The sequence below is a fragment of the Dasypus novemcinctus genome, chromosome 8, assembly GCF_030445035.2.
Source record: "Dasypus novemcinctus isolate mDasNov1 chromosome 8, mDasNov1.1.hap2, whole genome shotgun sequence".
In the NCBI taxonomy this organism is placed as follows: Eukaryota; Metazoa; Chordata; class Mammalia; order Cingulata; family Dasypodidae; genus Dasypus; species Dasypus novemcinctus.
Window position 1 is genome coordinate 23,289,330 of NC_080680.1, and position 22,658 is coordinate 23,311,987.

General features: G+C 42.6%; 1 pseudogene; it reads right to left on the reverse strand.

The window, feature by feature from the left end:
• Nucleotides 1-2,216: 2,216 nt before the first annotated feature.
• On the reverse strand, nucleotides 2,217-21,866 carry LOC101436168 (tumor protein D54 pseudogene; annotated as a pseudogene).
• Nucleotides 21,867-22,658: the final 792 nt, after the last annotated feature.

Below are 22,658 nucleotides of genomic sequence, written 5' to 3' on the forward strand. Positions count from 1 at the left end.
GATATGTTATGTTCTTGTTTTCATTCATCTCAAGATAGTTATTGATTTCTCTTGCAATTTCTTCTTTGACCACTGATTATTTAATTGTTTGTTGTTTAATTTCCATATATTTATGAATTTTCCCTATTTCTGCTTGTTGCTGATTTCCATCTTTATTCCATTTTGATCAGATAAAGTGTTTTGTATAATTTCAATCTTTTAAATTTATAGAGGTCTGCTTTTTGACACAACATATGGTCTATCCTGGAGAAAATCCATGAGTACTGGAGAAGAAGTTACATCCTGCTGTTTGGGGGTGCAATATTCTGTCTATATTTATTAGGCTTAGTTTGTTTATCATGTTATTCAAGCTTTCTGCTTGTTTATTGATGATCTATCTAATGAGGAGAGTGGTGTATTGAAGTCTTCAACTATTATTGTAGAGAGATCTATTTCTCCCTTCAGCTGTGCCAATGTATGCATGCCTCATGTAATTTGGGCATTTTGGTTTGGTGCATAAATATTTAGGATTGTTATCTCCTCCTGGAGAATTGCCCCTTTTATTAGTATATAATTACCTTCCTTGTCTTTAATAACAGCTTTACTATTTTTTTTACTCCCCCCCCCCAAATGTTTTTTTTTTTTTTTGACAAATTATCCCTAATTCACTTTAAGGAAAAGATAAGTCAGTTATCATCCCTGTAACCTGCCTTCTCACCACACCCACATCTGGCCAAGTTTAAGCCACAATTTAAAACCTGAGAAAAAGGACAGCAAGCAGTGTTCTTCCCCCAACACCCTTATCTACACCATATACTCAGAGAGCAGTTCCTAAAGGACATCTGAAGTGACAAGCAGTCTCTCAGGAGCAAGCATTTGCTTCTTTGGGGGCAGAAAGCACATCAAAGTTCTACCAAACCAACACCTTGGACCTGAGTGACCACTTGTCTTGGCCAAGAAGTGTGTTGATATAGCCCCCTGCTAAGAACCAGTAAGGCACAGACAACCCCCAGACTTTGCCTCCTGACATGCCAGGCCCCCAGTGTGAGAAATACTGCCAGGGTATGGCAGTTTAAGACCAAGACAAAGGTTGTCCAGCTTCTGAGGAAGGTGACAGCTGAGTTCTCACAGATCCTGACACCCTACATCCCATCCTGGGTGGCAATTTCTGCTTCTAGCCCACCCTATGTGAGCAGGAAACCAGGGCAGGTTGGAAGCAACCGATGAGATAGTGGTCAGGGGCCAGACCCGCTCAGGCAGACAGCGGCACAGTGGAAGCAGGCCAGTCTCTTATGAAGTGTGCTGAAGACAGAGGCTTTTGTTCTTATAGCCTCTCCCCACGGCCCAGAAGTCCTTTGGTTGGAGGGGACCAGCAGGACCAAAGTGGTCAAAAGGAAAGAGAAACAGGCTTCATACCCTGGGATGGAATGAGTTAGTGAGATAAAACCCACTGACTGGTGCAGGCCATACTACCCCGCAGGATGGTTGCTAAATTCCAAACAATGCTCAGAACCCACCAAAGAACCACCATTTATATATGCATATAAAAGATTATAACAAAGCAAAAGGTGATATAAGGCATGTTTCAGCTTGAGTCCAAATAAATAGTATTTAACTATGAGGCTAAAGCTGCCTTGCTTAGTTTTAACTTTTGAAAAGTCCACCATGTTTAAAAAGTGCAAAATTTACTTCATTAAAGCTCAATCATTAATGTAACAATTAGGCAGCTATGAATAATTCTTTTCCTTTCTGGGGCCTCATAAAGTGGAAAGTTTCCTTGTTCAGCATTTCGAAATAAAAACTGTGGGTCAGGTAGAGCTTTCTAGGCAAGTGGATTCCTCTGTGACTTTAGGAAGGAGGAGGTTAGAAAATGCCACTTATTTTAGACATTAGATTTTCCCATTCTTTCAGCATACTGAAGAACTAACAAGATTCTAAAAAGGAGCTTGGGCTTTGACTGGAGACCCTCAGGACCCACTGTCCTGTCCATTTCCTGCACCCACAGGAAGGAGTAGTGATCTACTTCATCTGAAACTTCAGTGCGAAACATCTGTGAGCAGACTGCACGCTCAAACCATACAAGCCTGGTGGCCACATCTGCATGGTGATGGGCATGGCTGTGTACAGGGGGACTCTCTGAGCCCACCCTGGGACGTGGTTTGTTGTGCAGTTGTGATTGGGATGAGTTAAGAGGGTTCTTAAACTGGTTCTGAAGCTGGGCAAAGTGACAACAGTTATTAGAAAGGAGCAGGATCTGGTGAGGGCTTATTGGCTCTTCCTGTTAGAGAAGGAAGGTTGCCACCACCATTTCTCCACCTCTTATGACTCTAGATTTTATGGTCCCAACTCTATCCTCAAAAGACTTGAAAGTTGCAGAGTCCCTCATGTCTCCAAGTTTCCAGCTTACCAGGGAGCCCATAGTAGACAGAGCAGCTGAAGTCTTCTGCCCTGCCTGTGAGAGAGATTCCTGAGTCATTTTGTAGATGTGTGACTGTGTCTCTTTTTCATTCCACTCTGCCAGTTTCTCAGAAGTTTTCACGTAGACATTAAAAACCTGCATATCACATTAACCCTGGGACAGGTTCTGCCTCAGTCCCTCCAAGCAGAGAGGCCCAGCTTTCTTTTCAGTTCCCCACAGTGCTGTTCCTTGGCTGCCAGGACCTGACACAGAGTGACAATTTCCTCTTCCACCTTGGCAAGCTCAGCCCTGAGCTCCTCCTCCTCAACCTCCTTGAGAACCTCAATAGCAGGAGTCTGGGCAGCAATGCCTGTGTCAACAGGGATGTCTGTCATGAAGTTGAACAGCAAACCCTTGTTAGGAGAATTTAAATTGATATCATGGCTTGCAGGATCTATGTCCAGGTGGTGAATGGGCTGCAGGTGGTGCTGGGGCCAGGGTCACAGGTGCAATCAGAGCTGAGCACACCAGGGAGGAGTCAGCTGCCATGTGCACACCAGCCAACAGAACCACAGCTTTGTTTTTAAAGTCTATTTCATTGGATGTAAGTATAGCTACTCTGGCTTTTTGTTGTTATTGTATGTGTGCAATATCTTTTTCCAGCCTTTCACATTCAATCTATTTGTATCCTTCAAGTTAAAGTGAGTCTCTTGCAGACAGCATATAGTTGGCTCTTATTTTCTTATCCATTACACCAGCCTGTATCTTCTGATTGGGAAGTTTAATCCATTAATATTCAATGTTACTACTGTAAAGGCAATTCTTACTTCACCCATTTTGATCTTTGGGTTTTATCTGCCATGTCTTTTTTCACCACTCTTTTACACTTTTAGTATTTTTACTGATATAATCTTCATATCCACACTCTCCTCCAAGCCTCTTTCTCTTGCCTTTTGTTTTCAGACTATAGCACTTCCTTTAGTATTTCCTGCAAAGCTGGTCTCTTGGTTACAGACTCTCTCAGTTTCTGTTTATCTGTGAATATTCTAAGCTCACCCTTATTTTTGAAATACAGCCTTGCCAGATATAAGATTCTTGGCTGGCAATTTTTTACTGGCAGTACCTTAAATACATCATAGCACTGCCTTGCCTTCATGGTTTCTGATGAGAAACCAGAACTCAATCTTAGTGGAATCCCTTGTATGTGATGTATCTCTACTCTCAGGATTCTTTCTTTATCTTTGGCATTTAACATTCTGATTAGTATGTGTCTTGGATTTATTTGGATGGGAGTATGTTGTACTTCTTGGACATGGATATCTATGTCCTTTGATAGGGTTGAGAAATTTTCTACCATTATTTCCTCAAATATTCTTTCTCCCCCTTTTCTCTTCTCTTCTCCTTCTGGAACAACCTTAAGATATATGTTTGCATGTCTCTTGACATCATTTAGTTCCCGAAGACCCTGTTCAGTTTTTTCCATTCTTTTCTTTATCTGATCTTTTGTATGTTCACTTTCATAGGACCTGTCTTCAAGCTTACTGATCCTTTCTTCTGCCTCTTCACATCTGCTGTTATGTGCCTCCATTGTATTTTTAATTTCAATTATTGTGACTTTCATTCCCAGAAGATCTGTTATTTTTCTATGTATGCCTTCAAATTCTTCTTTGTGCTCACCAGTGGCTTCTTAATGTCCTTAATCTCTTTAGCTATTTCAATGGATTTATTAAGGAGATTTGTTTGAATGTCTATGATTAGTTATGTCAACTCCTTTATGTCATCTGTAGACTTATCTTATTCCTTTGCTGGGGCCATATCTTCCTGTTTTTTGGTATGGATTGTAATTTTTTATTGGTGTCTCCACATATGATTTACTAGATGCATGTATTCTTGGCCCCTTTTTTCTCTTTAGTCTAGAGCTTCCTATGCAATTGACTTTGGGCTACAGCCCCTCTTTGATTCTTGGTTCAACTTAATTCAGAACTCTATGTTGGCTTGTGTTTAGCCAATCTAAAATTTTTCAGCTCTTTTTCATCTGTTTCTTGCCCTTTCTCCCTTGCTGATTGTGGAATAGGAGATGAAGATGCAGTTGGTACTGTAAGCTGAACCTGCCTGTGTTGCCCCAGGAACTGATTAAGGAACCCTCCCCCCATCCTATTGGGGGTAGAGAAGTATGCCCAGCTTCCCCCACACTTCTCCCCTGCCAGGAGTATGGATGAAGCCACAGCCATGTGCAGTAATCCTAGCCATGCAGGCCAAGACCATCTGTAGTTGCTTGGAGAGACTGATAAAGCTCAACACACCTTCCTCCCCTGCCTGGGGTAGGGATGGAGCCACAGATTTGGCAGCAAACTAAGTCATGCAGGTCAAAACTGACTGCAGTTGCCCAGGTAGTCTGATGAAATCCCAGATCCTTTCCTCCCCTGCCAGGGGTGGGAATGAAGCCTCTGGTGTGCCCAGTAATCTACTCTGTGCAGGCCAAAAGTAAACCAGTTGCTCAGAAAGGATGAAGGAGCACTGTCCCTCCTCCTGCTCTTTCCAGAGTGGGTGGGGGGTGGAGCCACAGATGTGTCCAATAATCTAGTTCATGTGGGCTGAAAGTGGCAGCAGTTGCCCGGAGAGGCTGAGGGAACACTGTCCCTTTTGCCTCGTTAGGGGTGGAGCTAGAACCATGTGGGTCAAAAGCACCTGCAGTTGCCTGGAGAGATTAAGGAAACACCCCTCCCCCCCATCCTATTGGGATAGAGTTGTATGCCCAGCTTTGCCCACCCATCCAACCCATGCTAGCTGAAAAGCAACTGCAGTTGCCTGGAGAGGTTGAGGATGCATTATCCCTCCTTCTGCCTTGTCAGGAGCAATGATGGAGACACAGATGTGTCCAACAATCTGGTTCTTGCAGGCCAAATGCACCTGCAGTTGCCCGAAGAGGCTGGGGAACCCCCCATTCTGTCCTATCAAGGGAGGGTGGAGCCACAGATGTGTCCAATAATCTAGTTCTTATGGGCCAAAAGTGACTGCAGTTGCCTGGGAGGCTGAAGAATCATTATACCTTCTTCCCTGTTAGGGTCTCAAAGAGAAAAATTGGCAAATGGAAAATGTCTTCTTCACTGTGCTCCAATTGACTGTGGTGGGACTGGAGTCAGGGAAGAACCTTAAACCCATCTTATTCAACTGCCCTATACATTGGATGGAGAAACCAAAGTCTAGCAAAGTTCTCTTCTAAGAGTTTCCTTATGAGGGTGCATGGAATCATAGTACAGAGGGTAGCCTTTTGTTCTTTTATTTTAGTGATCATAAAATACAGATTAGGAAAAGGAGATGTTTACCAGAGTAATCCAAGTTCTGACTTACGAATTAGATGGAGGTAATTCTGAGTTTCTCAAGATCCACCCCTGCATCTAGTCTCCTTTCTTTAAAAGTCTGCAAATGACTTAGAGCAAGTCAGCCGACAATGAATTTTATTTATTTATTTATTTTTTAATGATTTATTTTATTTATTTCTCTTCCCTCCCCCTCCCATTGTCTGCTCTCTGTGTTCATTTGCTGTGTGTTATTCTGTGTCCACTTGTGTTCTCAGTGGCACCAGGAATCTGTGTCTCTTTTGTGTTGCATCATCTTGCTGCTTCAGCACTCTGTGTATGGGGGGCCACTCTTGGGCAGGCTGAGCTTTTCACATGGGGTGGCTCTCCCTGAGGAGTGCACTCCTTGCGCATGGGGCTCCCCTACGTGGGGGACACCCTTGCATGGCAAGGCACTCCTTGCGCGCATCAGCACTGTGCATGGGCCAGCTCACCACACAGGTCAGGAGCCCTGGGTTTGAACCCTGGACCCCCTATATGGTAGGTGGACACTCTATCAGTTGTGCCACATCTGCTTCCCCCAACAATGAATTTTAGAATTAAGCTATATGCATCATGATTTTTTTTCTTTATATATTTATTGAATTGTTTTCTCCTTGGCAATCCCCTTTTAATCTCTGGCCTGCTCCTCTTCAAACTAAACCTCAAGGCATTTTGTCTTGGATATGGGCTATTAAAAGCAGAAGAAAACAAAACAGTCAATTTCTTGGTTTTTGAGGTTTGTAAGATTGTTTTGATTTTTAAGAACCTGAACTTTTGAGCTACAGAGACTGAGCCCCTGAAGAACACTTGGAAGAAGTTTTTTTTTCCCAGTAAAAATCAATTACCCTTTATACTCCCAGGTCCCCAAGAGAAGTTAAAGACTTTTAAGAATGGTGGATGGAGAAGAAAGTGAGAGGGGTAATAGTGACAGTTAGATGCTCATGGGTACCCACAAGAAGACCTCTGCTCAGTCCCTATCCTGGCAGATTCCTGATGAGCAGAGGGGGAATCTGAGAGTGAAGAGGACCTGTGCTGCCCAACCTGTGGATAATTTCTAGTTCCTCAGAATTACAAAGGTCAAAGCATAATTTTCAACAGTTTAAAGTGTGACATATAAATATATAGTGAGCATGTGACAAAAGTTTATTTATTATCCATTAGTGAGGGAATGAGCTGGTTGGTAAATCCAATTCAAAGGAGAATATAAGGAAGTGATCTATAACTGATTAATATATTCTTATAGGGCAATAAAGCCATAATTTGGGGATTATCTGTTCTATTGAATAGAAATAATTCGCAGGCTTACTGGACAAAAATGATTTGCAACTTACCGATTTTCTGTCAGTTAACACCTAGCTTTAAAGACCCTGGACCTTAATATATTGTCAATAGTGAGTGAAACAAAGTTGCTTTCCCTCAGACTATGAATTCTCAAGTGAGGGGAGGTATTGCCTCTGGTGGTGAAAATTGTTTTTTTTTAAAGATTTATTTATTTCTCTCCCCTTCCCCACCCCCCACCCTAGTTGTCTGTTCTCTGTGTCTGTTTGCTGAGTCTTCTTTGCCCGCTTCTGTTGTTGTCAGCAGCACAGGAATCTGTGTCACTTTTTGTTGCATCATCTTGTTGTATCAGCTCTCCTTGTGTGTGGCACCATTCTTGGGCAGGCTGCACTTTCTTTCGCACTGGGTGGCTCTCCTTACGGGGTACACTCCTTGCACGTGGGGCTCCCCTATGTGGGGACACCCCTGCATGGCACGGCACTCCTTGCACGCATCAGCACTGTGCATGTGCCAGCTGCACATGGGTCAAGGAGGCCCGGGTTTGAACCGCGGACCTCCCATGTGGTAGGCGGTTCCCTAACCACTGGGCCAAGTCCGCCGCCTGAAAATTGGTTTTTGAATGGCAAAAAAATCTCAGGTATTACAATAGTCGTCCCTCCAAAATTCAACTCTATCTGAAAAATCTATTCCTGAATATTTGAATGTCTTTTATTAGGGATAACTTAATTAACCATGCAGGTGAATAATTAAGTTAATTAGCTAAAATTAATTAATTGAAATTAAAATCAAATTATTTTCTTTCTCCTTGGGGTGAACGATAATGAAAAAAGACTGAGAAACACTGAGTATCAGATGACCCCAAAGAGTCATTTAGATCATGCTCCATGATTAATTTGAAAGCCCACCTAGTAATCTTTTATTCTTAGTTTCAAGCTGTGGATAATTTTTCTTAGTCCAACAGAGCCATAGAACTGTGTGGGGCATCTGGACAGAGAGGACCGAAGGTGTCCAGTTTTATAGAGTCCCCAGAAAGGTGTGGGAACAGAAAAATATCTGCTATGTATTCCAAAGCTCCCAGGATTCAACTTAGCAATTATTAGATCTGGGGTGAACCTGAAGTTGTATGTGAAAGTTGCAATGGCACCAACCACGCTCATCCCAACAGATGCCAGAGAATCCTTCTAGACTATAGCTGCAGCCCATGGGGAAGGGATGAACTGATTCTGAGTTAAATCACATTATGTCTCCATTGGCCAGCACAATGGGGACTCAAAATAGGAATTAAAGGAAAACACAGAACATTCCGTTTCTTACACTCTGCATTTGTGGCATGAGATTTTGCCTATGATACAGTTTTGTGAGGAAGAGAAGAAGAGGAAAACCCAAAAATGTGGCATTTATTAGTCAGCCAAAGTGGTGCTGATTCAAAATACCGGAAACTGGTTGATTTTTATAAAGGGTATTTATTTGCTATAGGAGCTTACAGATACCAGGCCATAAAGCATAAGTTACTTCCCTCACCGAAGTCTATTTCTGCATGCATGTTAGAGCAAGATGGCTGTTGATGGCTATGAGGGTTCAGGCTTCCTGGGTTTTTCCCTTCCAGGATTTTACTTCTCTCTGGGTTCAAGGTTCCTTTCTTCCCAGGGCTTGCTTCTTCCTGGGCTCAGAGTTCCTCTCTTCCTGGGGCTGGCTTCTCTTTCCTCTGTGAGCTTACTTCGGGCTCCAATTTAAGGCTTTAGCATCAAACTCTAACATCAAAACTCCAACATCAAAAACCCTCAACTATGTTCTTTGCCATAGCTTTAATCTGTGAGTCCACCCAGGGGTGGGGACTCAGTGCCCTAATGACATGGCCCAATCAGAGTCCTAATCATAACTTAATCAGGCCCAGATACAGACCAGATTACAAATATAATCCAATATCTATTTTTGGAATTCATAACCTTATCAAACTGCTACATGGCGGGAACAGAATTCTGGCTTTCCCTATTACCTCTGGAGAACCTGGAACAGCCACTCAGAGGGGCCACAGAAGAGTGTCCCCTGGGTCTAAGGGAGCTTTTCCAGTGGACATCCTTGCATGTGCTTTGATATGGGTGCATAGGGACTACTGCATATCCAAAGACCAAAAATCCAGGATAGAATTGGCAGAGGAGGTGGTCTCACTCCAGAAAGTTCTGCTGGCCTACTCTTCCCTTTGGCATCCTACTATCTTTCCAGATGATAAAATACTGTCTCAAAGTGTTTAGGGTTTTCCTTCCTGAGATGCTGGAATCTCAGTGAAATAGCCCTGAGCACTGAGAAGTAAATAATTCCAGCAAAATTTTACCAGCTGCTTCCAGCTTCTTGCCCATAGGAAATTCCACTGGAAACTTTGTTGTGTCTAAGTATAATCTTCATATGTTGAAAACATGACTCTCAAAGAAATGTAGAATGAATGATGTCAAAGATTTCTCCAACTTGTTACTGAGGAAACCAGTAGATAGTAGAGCTGTTTCAAAGAGGAGCTCAAGAATTGAGAATTTACAAGCATTTAAGAGATGTTAGAATAAGTTGCTAGGTTAGATATAAAACTCATCATGTCCCACAGGACAAAGAAAGCTAAAATCTTTGCAGTTTTTCACATATGAGACAGAAGCTATTAACGTCCCTTCTGGACAGAAATCTGTAAGTTATGAAAGGTACAGAAATTAATTACTAGATAGCAATGTCAAACACATGTATATTCATTCATCTAAGGCCTGTTACACCATAACCTGGTTGGACATTGAAAGGAATGCTTCCTCCCCTTTGCCTTATCCAAATTTTGGATAATGTATCTTAACAGTAGCTCTTTGAAATGCTAGTGACAGTGTCCAGGGTTATTTCAGAGCTTTGAACTCTCTATTAACTTAGGGCTTTGCGGCAGGGATATACACATGCCATAGTTGAGGAAAATACAGAGCCCATTATAGCTCTAAGTGTGTCATATTAAAACAGTACACTCCCATGGGAGAGACAACCACCATGAATAATGCAGAGAAGTTCAGGCTTGAGGGACCAGCTGGGAGGTGCAGTGTGGAAATTGTTACCCTTGATCTTCAAGTGATTATTACTTCAAGTTCAAATAGAGATTTTGGTTCTGCCCAGTTAAAAAGAGAAACAGAGTAAAGGGACAGGTCATTTGTGTTCTGTTTCAGCTACTGCCTAAACATGTGAGTTGGGCAAGAACCCAAGGTCTCTATGTGGGAACTGTTTCCAAAGATGGACCCCAATGAACTCTGGCTCTGGGTTTAACACTCTTGGGCAATCCCCTCCCATGGTGATGTGGGCTGGCCCTGTGCTGGCCTTATGTGGGAGAAGTAATGCTGTCACCTGAGCCCTAAGGCCTGGCAGCCTCCACCTCTGCTCTCTTGGAAGCCAGCCACCTCATAAGACCTCTGGCCATCCTGCTGGGAAGAGAGGCCACACAAAGGGGCCCCAGAGGATGAGAGGCCCTAGGGAGAGGGAGGACTCCTGGAGGAGCTCAGGAGGCCCTGGACCTGTGTATCTTGGACCTTCCACCTTAGTCAAGCCTCTAGAGGAACCAGGCCCATCTATCATCTGACAGGAGAAATCCCAAGTGAGAGTAGAATTGCCCAGCTGAACACCTCAATGCATAGATTGGAGAAAGATATCAGTACCTTACTGCTTTAATCTAGTAAGTTTTCAGTACTTTTATTATGTGGTGGTAGATGAACAAAACACTCTTCCTCAGCAATGACTTCTAAGATTCCTTTACAGATGAATGTTCCTCCATTCTAAGTCTGAGGGGCAAAGATGTACTGTGTCTTACCCCTATGAGAACAGGTACACAAGGTTTGTTTGAGTGAAGGAAGTATTTGTTCAGTTTGACCAATTTGAACAATTGAATTTGAACAATTTTGTGGACATGAACTATGGGAAAACAAAATGAGGAATTTTATTAAGTTTCTTTTCATGCAAAAAGAAATTTGCTGCCCAGTTATGAAGTTAAGATTGCTAAAGAACTCATTTCCTCAGATTTCTTGATTTGTAGTTATAGTTTCATTAGGGTCTTCGTTCAAGTGTAGTTTTCGCATAGAGATGGTCCTTCTTTCTATCTAAAATCATGCCTTCTCCCATTTCCCATGTGCTTTAGGCTACTTAATTTTGTTTTATGGCTGTTATCTACCTAACATTCTGTAACCCTTTTCTTGTTTGTTGTTTGTCTTTCCCTAGAATGTTAGACCCCTTGTTTTTCCTGTTCATGTTCTATCTCCATCCCCCAGAAAAATGCCTGGGACATTTTTGCTAACACATGTATGTTTCTTGAATCACTGACTTATTTCCCAACTGGGTAGAGAGAGTAGGAATGTCTAGGACCTTGAGAATCCCAAAAAGAAAATCTGGTAATATCCCAAGGGAAAGAAATTTTCTGTCTGAATTTGGCTGCACTAACTGAGGTGATTGAAGGGAAAAAGGGCTCTTTTCTTACCAGAACTAATACAAAAAAGAAGAAATGCCAGGACACTATGGAAATGTGGAAGAATTTAGAGAGGAGCCTCCATCATGCTCCTGGGAACAAGCAAACAAAAACCATGAAATAAAGCTAAAGATGTTTTTGCCAAGTGAAGAGCACTTGTGAAGGGTGGGGGTGAGGGGCCCCAGGGTAGCCTGTAGCCTAATGAGGAAAGAGAGATTTTAGGGGGAAAATTATACTTAATTGCAACAATGAAAGGTTTGCTGCATCTTCTCTTCAAAGAATTCAGGCAGGCACCATTTCTTGAATTGTTGTAAAGTTGTACAAGTCATTGGAGAAGATGCCTTAGGGGGAAGAATCCTGAAAAACACTTGGTAAGAGAAAGAGAGGCCTTTGATGACCAAATAGATCTTTTCCATCTCTTTGTCAATGGTTTATTGCTGCATATCTGGGAGCTCAGGGCAGACCTGGAAAAGGAAGAATTACTGGGAGATGAGATTTATTATGGCAACAAGGTATTTGTCTTCTAACCTGGTTGAAAAACAAGATTTACACGATTTTAAACCAAAACATACTCTGCCTGCAGAGTAATTTTTTAATTCAGAAGAACTAACATTTGAAAAAGTGTAGTAAAATTAAGCTCTCCTTCCTTTGGATTATTTAGAATGCTGAGTTTTAGTATTTACTGAAGTTGTAAATACCGAAGTTTTTTGACCTCCCCAACATGATATCAGTAAAGAAACATCAGCATCAAATGCTCCCTTAGATGTGGTTCTTGGTTTTCTTCAAAAAATTTTAAAACCTTCAGCCTCAAGCTGCTTCTTTCTGTCCACTGCTTGGTCTGTGTTAGTGACTCAGTTTATGTTTTATGAGCCATCTGCAGATCCCACGGCCTTGCGCTGTGTCTTTCTTAATGCAACTGGAAAATGACCTTATACGGAAGGTTCAATGCGGATCAGCAGAATATCCATGTCTACATAAAATACCATGACTTTAAAATGCTGTTTGACCTAAAGTAAGGGGGAAATGGAAAGGAGAAATGAGTTTATATGGCTACGAGTTTCTAAAAAAGAGTCTGGAGGCTGGCAGAAGGTTTGCCCTCATGCACAACTGAGCAGAGTCAGAGAGACAGATAAAGCAGATACAACCCCCAGATATTGGTTCCTTTGAGGGCTAAAGAGACCCATGGGAGTTATGGTCATGGCCGATGGGGTTAACTACCAGGGCAGATGGCCCCTCTTTGGAAATGGTGTTTATGTGTGATGAATCTGGACTCAGATGGGATCTCCCTTCATAAGACTTTCATGCTAATGTGCTGGAGGTGAAGTTAATGTTGGGGTTTAAGATATATTTAGGGGATTTGAATCTCTGGACTGACAATGTGATAGCCAGATCCTGAGCCTCAACAGACTCCAGCACCTACAATCTGATTTATTGGACTTACCACACTCAGCTAAGATGGAGGTGAAGAAGGACAACCACCACACCATGGAGCCTAGAGTGATTACAACTGAAAATGGGAGGATTGCATCCAGCATCCAGGTGGAATCTGAGCCTCCTCTTGACATAAAGGTGCAATGGACACAACCAATCCAGTGTCCACATAGAAGAGGTGGCATTGGATTGGGAAAAGTGGACATAATGGACAAAGGGTATGGGGAAAGGCAGGAAGAGATGAGAGGTGGAGGCGTCTTCGGGACATGGAGCTGCCCTGGATGGTGCTTCAGAGGTAATCACCGGACATTGTAAATCCTCACAGGGCCTACATGATGGAATAGAGGAGAGTATGGGCCATGATGTGAACCAATGTATATGAGGTGCAGAGGTGCCCAAAGATGTACTTACCAAATCCAATGGATGTGTCATGATGATGGGAACGAGTGTTGTTGGGGGGGGGGGGAGAGGGGGGGTGGGGGGGTGGGGTTGAATGGGACCTCACATATATATTTTTAATGTAATATTATTACAAAGTCAATAAAAAATAAAAAAATTAAAAAAAAAAAAAAAAAAAAAAAAAAAGAGTCCTTTCCTGAGATCAAGGAGAGAACTGCACCATGCCCTGAAACAGGGGCTGTTTTGTATCATGGGTCTCTAGGAAATGGGAAGGGAAGGTCATGGCATTGCACACAAGTAGAATAGTAGTTGAAAAAGAGATGCAAACACAGAATTGATTCTGAGATGAATCTTACACCCAGCTCTTAGAACTTTCGATCTGAGAGGGGCTTCACAAATCATTCAATCTCCATTTTGGTAGACAATTACAAAGATATAAATAATAACAGATTTTGGAATAAATCTTTTAAATTGGTGTAATGTTAGACACAAGGAAATTTAGACTATGAGAAGTTAAGCAACTTATCTAGTCACCCAGAATGAGTTAATGGTAGAAGTTAGACAAGGGTGAATAATATTCTGGTAACTCTTAGGAAAATATCTTGGTGAAACGAAATCATGTTCAAACTTTACATGTCATGGCCTTATCTGTTTATGCATGTGTCTTATTCTATTTGTATGACAAACTGCAAAATGTTTTATACAGAAAAATATTTAGGGGCTTCCAAAACGATTAGGAATTATTTTACTCTGAATCCAGATAATGGATATAGTGTTGCAGATTTTGAGAGAGGTTCAATTATTTGCATATAGAGATGGTAGCGCTAGCACACCTCTGTGCATATAGATACTAGTAATTCATGTTTCTTTTAGAGTTACTTTTATTAATATGATATATGCACATAGTTTAAAATACTTATAAATATTAAGAAACATGTTACAACTCTGAAGCTTCTCTAAAGGCAACCGCCTCTTTTTTTTCTTCTAGTGAACTTCTAAGGCAATGAGAAGAATGTGTAAGCAAAACCGCAGCTTTTTCAGGTGGAGAAATCGTGGAAGAGAACGGGGCTTGTACTATCTTTACCTGCCAAGACTCGGTGCTTGTTCTGTTTGGACCCTTAAAACTTAAGCTCACAAAAATATTCGAGCATTAAGGAAATGCAGCATCATGAAGACACCAGAAAGACCAATCTCTATGGGTAAGGCACAAGGTTACCTAGAAAACTGGGTGACTTAAAACAACAGAAGTTTATTCTTTCACAGTTCTGGAGGCTAGAAGTCCAAAGCTAAGACGTCGTCAAGGCTGTGTTCCTAATGAAGGCTTTAGGAAAGTGCCCTTCCTTGCCTTTTCCTAGCTTCTAGTGGTTGCCAGCAATCCTTAGTATTACTTGGCTTGTGGAGCATCACGCCAATCTCTGCCTCCTGCTCCACATGGCCATCTTCCCTCTGTGCGAGTCTGTCTCTCCTTCCAAGGACACGGTCCTTGGATTAGGGCCCACCGTCACCCAGTATGATCTTGTCTTGACTTGATTACCTCTGCAAAAGCCCTACTTTGAAATAAGGTCACAGTCACAGGTGCTGGGGGTTAGGACAGCAACATATATTTTTGGGGACACAATTCAACCCACCACACAAGGTATCCTCAGGAATCTCAAAATACAGGTGGGTGTGATAACCCTCTAACAGCCACAAGATGTGCCTTCTATTGGCTTCCATGTGAGAGGACGTGAAGGAGGGGGGCGTGGATGTGTGTGATGGGTCTGAGAACAGAAGAATCCCCAAATAGTGACCAGGCATTCGCTGGGAAGCAAAGGGAGTGAATGTGAGAGCAGTGGCTGAAATTATGTCCTCTCACTTAGCAGTTAAGTGCCAGGGACCCGCGTAGGTTCTGGAGGCCAAGCTTGCAGGAGCTCTCCAACTGAGTGAAGGTTGCTTCCTTCAGCACAGAACCCACACTGAGGAGAGGCTGCTGGGATGGAGCAAGGTTCTCAGGGGAGGGGTAAGAGAGGTGAAGAAAAGGACCCAGACACAGTGGAGAGGGGAACGGAAGGTGAAAATCTCACAAAGCAAGACACACACAACATAGAAGCAACAGAAGAGAGAGCTCTGTGAAGTTGGACTAGCTGCTGGAACGAAGCCTTCTGTAAGTTCAGGGAAATGAAATTCACCTCAAAATGAGCAGCTGAAAGAATAGGGAATGGAATAATATCCTTACAGATTAAAAAAAGCACACCAGAAAGACACACCTCATGATGTTGCTTAACTCTTTAGTTTAAGGAGGAAGAAACTGAGAACTAGAGATGTTTCCTTAAATGGTTAGGTTTGCATAAGATGAAATAGTGTCAGAGCTGGGGCTATCAGACCAGAAGCATTGAGACAACCTTATTAACTTTAAATCTTTTCCTTTAAAATATTATAGTTGGCTTTGAATTCTTTTTAAAAAAACATTCCTTATCACTCCTATGACATGCTAAGTGTAAAGATGAGACTGGGTAAACATTTTCTTTGGAGGTAGTATGTGGCACCAACAACTGGCAAAGGAGATTTAAATATAATTCTTGACTTCTCACCTCACTTTACCATTGAAACTTTAAAAAAGTTTTTGTCAAGGAAGGAATCTTTTAAGAAGGGAACCCACATTCTTTTAGTGAAAGTTAATTGATAGGCATTAGGTATGCATATTGATATTTAACGTTGATCCCCTTGAGACAAATTTGAGAAGCTAAATGGGGCTGAAGGAAAATAGGTAAAAGAAACTGAGGATTATTCATTCTAGAATTTTTTTTTGAGTTTGAATTTGTGTGTTTGAGAGAGGGGAGGAGGGAGAAGAGAGAAGACAGAAACAAGGGAGTTAATGAGCTGTGGCTGCCCCCAAAGAGTTGGAATTAGGCAAGCGCCCCCTTCTGTGGATTTCCTAATGTCAAAAAGAATGTGTTTCCTCTTGGTCTCAGTTCAGGGGGTCTTCAAGTTGCTTCCTTATAGTGCTGCCTTGGTGATGTCATATCACCATTACCCCAAGCTGTGTTCATCTTGGGGGACAGGGTTTCTGAAGACCTAGACAGTCTTCATTTCCAGCTGGACCCTCAGAGGACAGAGATGGGTCTCCTGTAGGATGCCACAAGAGATTCAGTCTGGGCTGAGTATGCTACCACTTGGCTCCCTCCTGGGCCCCTGAAGGTAAGTTTCCTTCAGTATGCAAGTTTCTCCATTCCCGTTTGCCCTGCTATTGAGGTTCTGTCCTCTCCTCCTCCCCTACTTGACAGTCTTTGATGCTTATATATTCTCTGTGAGTGGGAAACTAGTTCTGGATTCTCTCTCTCTCTCTTGTGTTATTCCTGGCCATTGTTTGTGTTTTTCCCAGTTGGCAACTAACATCTGTTTGATTACATGAAGGAAAGAGTTCCTCAGAGTACAATTGAAAGAACTCATCTAAGAGAGAGTGAATGGATCCTTGATAGAATTGAAAACGGATGTAGAAAAACAAAGGAAACTCAAAATATATAACAAGCAGGCACATCTAGGAAAATTCCCCATTTATGTGCAATGCATTTGCTATATATACCCAAAAGACCTGAATTTACGGTATTGACAGAACCTATATCTTGACCTCTGAGGCTAACCTGTTTGGGTGACTACAGAGTTTGCAAATCTGAGCCATTCTAAGTTGGTACATTTTGGCTGTTGGCCAACATAAGGTCTGAAGTCTAGACCTCCCAGTGACTGAGTACCGAAAACTGTTAATGCTTTGGAAGTGTTTCAAATCTTTTAGGCCATTAGGGAACCATTTGGTATTCTAAGAAAGATAATTCACTAAAACAAATTCTAATAGTATGAAATAGCTAATGCAACTCGCCAAGTCACTTGTTTATTTCTAATTCCCTCGCAGGCTAAGGGCAGCCCAGTTGGCATTCCTCTCTTTCCACCAATTCTCACATCACCCTTTGAGTGTTACTCTGTTATAACACTTGGGCCAATCTGCTTGGTGTCAAAGTTGTTTTGTGCTAAAGTAAAACAAGACTGTGTTGTAAGGGGATCATATGGAGGCAAGCTGAGGTGGAGGACCAGGTGGGCCCAAGATCTGTGAGGACCTGGTAGTATAGGAAGGGGAGGCCCAGCCAGGCAGAAGGAACCATAGAGAGAAAGGCCATAGTTTTCTGTCAGTGACAGATACTGTATTGCTCTCCTAACCCTCTTCCCTTCTGAAGATTGTGTGCTGGACCAAGCTCTTTTTGTTATTTCCCCCCTTCTTCATCTCAAGTGACCAGACCTTGGTATTCTCAGGTCTCAGGCAGTGGCAGGGCAGGAAGAGAAGTTTCCTGAGGATAACCCTTTTTCTGGTTTTTGTTCTCAAAAGTCTCAACTCATGGAAAATACTATGTTGGGTCCTCCTAAGGGAAGGGAGGGGAATAGACATCTGTGGGTTTCAGAGGGTCCTTTTCCTTGGCAGTGTCCTGAAGGAGGTGGGAGGACCTTAGAGAGGATTGCCTACCTGGTGTGCCTCAGGATTTTTACATTCTGTACCTCAGAGCTCCTTGCCTCAGCAGCGATTATTAAGCATATGCTTGACCCACTTGCCTCCACACCTCCAAGGCTTTGGACCCTAAGAAGACCAGGTGACCCTCTGGGGCAGATCGTATTTTCCAAAAATGCCTGCAATGATGTCTCACATCTCACATGTTTTTCTACAATGCGGCCTTCCTTCTTTCCCACGAAAAGGTGTGGTCTAATTCCCTTCCCCTTGCATCTGACCATATGACTTTCTTGAAACAGATAAAATATTCCAGAAGTGATGCTGCTTGATATCCAGCTTTAGGTCGGAAAAGGCCATTCAAATTCTGCCTGGTTTTCTGCAACACTCATTCTGTGAGTTAACCACATCTCACAAGTCTAACTCCTCTGAGACTGTCATACTGGAAAAGATAAATATATGGAATCCAGTTGATAGTCCTAATTCAGCATCATCTGCCAGCCATGTGTGTGAGGCGACTTGGACATCTAGCCCACGCAGTCTTCAGATGACTGCAGTCCCTGTCAACATCTGGCTGCAACCACAAGTGAGACTGGAGCAAGAATGGCCCAGACCAGCCCATACCAAATGTTTGACCCACAAAATCATGAGCAAAATAAAATGGTGGTCTTAAGTCACAAAGTTTTGGGGTAATTTGTTACACAGCAAGAATAGTTGGAATAACTGCCCTCATTTTCAGCTCTTTTTAACACCTCTAGGATATCCATAAGCCCCTGGGGAGAGCAGGAACCCCATTATAACCCAGCTAAAATTCCTGCCAGCCTTGTGGGGCAGAGGTTCTGAATCAGATTTATGAGATTTTAATTTTGATATAATGATAAGACTTTCCCGGCATATATGAGCTTGTGAAGAAGAATTCACACTCCCTATAATTATTTGCCTGACCATTTTTTCCCTCAGAATGAATTCTTTCCCAGCAGCTCCCCCTTCTGTGGATAGGCTGCTGAGGGGCCTACCCCAGAGCTTCATCAGACCCGACTGACCTTCTGAACACCGTGGTGAACACAACTGAGATGCAAGCTGGAACCTTGGCAGTTTTTCCCACATAGCTTACCAGGCAGGATGGTTGCTCTTACTTGTCACCTCGGCTAGGCTGTAGTACCCATGTACCCAGTCAACCACTGGTCTAGACATTCCTGCGAAGGTATTTTGCAGATGACATCAGCATCCATAATCAGATATCTTTTTTTTTTCCTTTATTTATTTTTTTAATGTTACATTACAAAAATATGAGGCCCCCATATACCCCCCTCACCCCACGCCTCTCCCCATAACAACGTCCTCCTCCGTCATCATGAGACGTTCATTGCACTTGGTGAATACATCTCTGAGCACCGCTGCACCTCATAGCCAATGGTCCACACCACAGCCCACACTCTCCCACAGTCCACCCAGTGGGCCATGGGAGGACATACAAGGTCTGGATACTTTTAAGGAGAGTATCCTCAATGATGTGAGGGGTCTCTTCCAATTAGTTGAAAACTTTAAGAGAAAAAAAACCAGATATCTCAGAGAAGAAGCCATTCTGCCTCAAGACAATAGCATTTACTTCTAAGTTGTCAGCTTGCTAACCTGTAATCACATAAGGATAATTTCTTGAAATAAAACTAACAAGCACACACGCATATACCCTAGCAGTTCTTTTTCTCTGGAGAATCCTGATACACCATGAAAGGAGTGACATAATTAGCTTGTGAAGCTCCTAGAACCTGAAGTGCCCCTTGAGTTGCTGAACTAGGCCACAGCAGGGACCCTGGCCCTATTTCCTTGTTCACCACTGCAACCCAGCCCAGGGGCTGACGCACAGTAGCTATGCAGTAAACATTAGTGGGCAGCATAAACGAAAACAAACAAACAAACAAACAAAAAAAAGGGCAGAAAACTAGAAATAAAGGTTTTTAGGCCAAATTTTGGATTTAGGAGTGGACACAGGAGAGTTAACAAGTGCTGTATTTTTTTTTTTTTTTCTTGGAGTTGACTCAGAATAAAAAAGGAACTTTTGCTTTGGTGCTTTCAGTCTAGAGAAACTCCAGATTTCATCTGAAAGAGGAAAATGAATTCAGCCTCTAGGATCTGTCCATCAGTTGAGTCTGTCTTAGACACAGATACACAATCTCTGTGTCTATTCTAGTTCACCCTCTGTAGAAAATTGCTTTAACAGGCCCTTTTGACTGAGAGATCACATTTCCCTTTAGAAGTTGCTCTAAGTCTTTATGTTTATTCTAAAACCTAATTAAGAAATAATATCCCAGGCTTCTGAAGTGTTCTGGTTTCTGCCTGTATGAAGTTTAAATGAAATATTTAATTTTTCTCTTTAATTTGCCTTCTAAACTAATAAGTCAGGGTCGGCCAAAACGCTGTATTTAGATCAGACTCCTTTTAAAGAGTGTTGATTCTCCCCGGTCTGGAAACAAGAGTGCATATTTATACAGTGGAATATTATCAACACAACTGTCTAGAGCTTTCTAGGTAATTCTGTGCAAATGTTTCACAACGATGACTTCCATTGTTTCTGTTATTGTCAAGAATGGGATTTCAGTTTGAAATCCTAACAATTGCCTTTCTATTTTCAATTTTTAAGTAAACTAAGTCAAAGACTGTTCCAAGGTCATCTCTATATGGACTGACCTCTGTCTGAATAGTATTTGTGTTATAGCATTTGCATTTTGGATATTTTGGAGATAAAATATCAAGAATGGGGAAAATAATATCTGTGAGATGGTCACTTTATGTGTCAACTTTGCTAGGTTCTGGATCCAGTGTCCAGTTGTTTGGTAAAAAACTGGCCTAGTTATTACTGTGGCAGTATGCCAGATAGGGTTAGCATCTGCAAGAGGCTGATCTTGAGTAAAAGAGGTTATCCTCCATGAAGTGGGGGGGCCTCACCCAATCAGTTGGAGGGCTGAACTGCAAGGACTGAGTGTCCACAGTTCAGAAGAATCTCTGCTTCGAGACTTCAATATCACCTTTACTGGAATTTCCAACCTGCCCTATGGGATTTGAACTTGTCTCTTTCCACAAATTATAGGAGACAATCCCTTATACTTTTATATATCCATATATCTATATGTCTAAGGATGTATCTCTCTCTATCTCTATCTCAATCTATATCATCTATACTGATATCTGTATCTTCTATATCTATGTCTACACAAACCTCTATCTTCTTGTTCCTGTTTCTCTAGAGAACCCCGGCTGATAAAATTTGTGATACTTATATTAGAAGTTACCTGCTTGATGTTTCCTTGCCAATGTACCAGACAAATCATGTTTGCCCTTTGGGTTGCCTGAATTCTCCAGTCCTCTTTGACCTTATTCTACGTATTTGCAGCCAGCATTACATAATTCTGTACTTAATTACATACTATTTTGCATTTGCTGTTTTTGCCTGAGGTTTGTTCATCTTGTTTTGCATCTCAGTTGTAAGAGCTTAGACTCCTCTATACCCTGGGTGGCTAGCAGAGTGATGAGCAAAGTTAAGTCTCAATAAATGCTTGTGGTTTTGTTCTACTTTCTTATTTTCAGATCTGCGAGCTTGACATGAAAAGATATTTCTGAATTAACTGACAACTGATTTAATCTGACCCTCCTTTACGCTGCCTGGGCGAGGGTGTGCCTGGTCTCACAGCTCTACGGAATACATCAAAGAGAGGGAATTTTCCAGTGGAACTGTTGAAATGCTTCCCTAAACAAACAGGAATTTTATTAGGAGGGTGTTTATTAAATGAGCATGTGTCTGTGTTTCGAAGAAGACAGATGAGCTAACTCTCCTCATTGGTAACAGACTCTTGGAGCCCTGCGGGGTATGTCCCAAGTCATCAGCCTGCCAAGTGTGGAGTGAGGAGGGAGAGAGGAAATGTGTGAACAGGGCAGCCAGACCCGTCTCCAGGAAGCCCATGTGCAGTGAATTGAGCACATCCTGCGAGAGGCGAGTTTCAAGAGATGGATCTTCCACTCGCTGTCGGATGGCGGAGACTGTTCAGGAGGAATGGTCGTGGACACCGTGGCTGCAACGGAGCGCACGACACTGGTGTCCTTGTTCTCCATCTTCGCCTGGGTTTTCCTTTGGCAGCCCCAGCGATGGAAGCTATAGAGCAGGAGGGTCACAAGCTCAGAGTCTTGGGTCAAGCAAACTTGAGTTACAAATTTTGCTTCACTCCTTTCTACCTTTCTGTTGCTATGCCTTAATTTTGTAATCAAACTGAGTCACCAGTACTGCCTCACGTGATTGCTGTGATGATGGAGGGATTCATTCGGGTAATTTTCTAATTCGGTCATGATGGTTCCTGACAATTTGTGGTAGCTTTTTTGAATTCTGACATCTGCTTAGAGGCCTACCCCCAAAGCACACATGAGTTTTCTTTTTTTTTTTTTTTGAAAGATTTTATTTCTCTCCCTCCCCACCCCCCACTTGTCTGTTCTCTGTGTCTATTTGCTGCATGTTCTTCTTTGTCCGCTTCTGTTGCTGTCAGTGGCACGGGAATCTGTGTCTCTTTTTGTTGCGTCATCTTGCTGTGTCAGCTCTCTGCGTGTGCGGTGCCACTCTTGGGCAGGCTGCACTTTCTTTCGCGCTGGGCGACTCTCCTTACGGGGCGCACTCCTTGCGTGTGGGGCTCCCCTACACGGGGGGCACCCCTGCATGGCACGGCACTCCTTGCGTGTGTTAGCACTGCGCATGGGCCAGCTGCACACGGGTCAAGGAGGCCCGGGGTTTGAACCACGGATCACCCATGTGGTAGATGGACGTCCTAACCACTGGGCCAAGTCTGCTTCCCCACATGGGTTTTCTTATGCTGAATTGCCAGATGGAAAGGCTGCTGTGTAGAAACTAATACCACT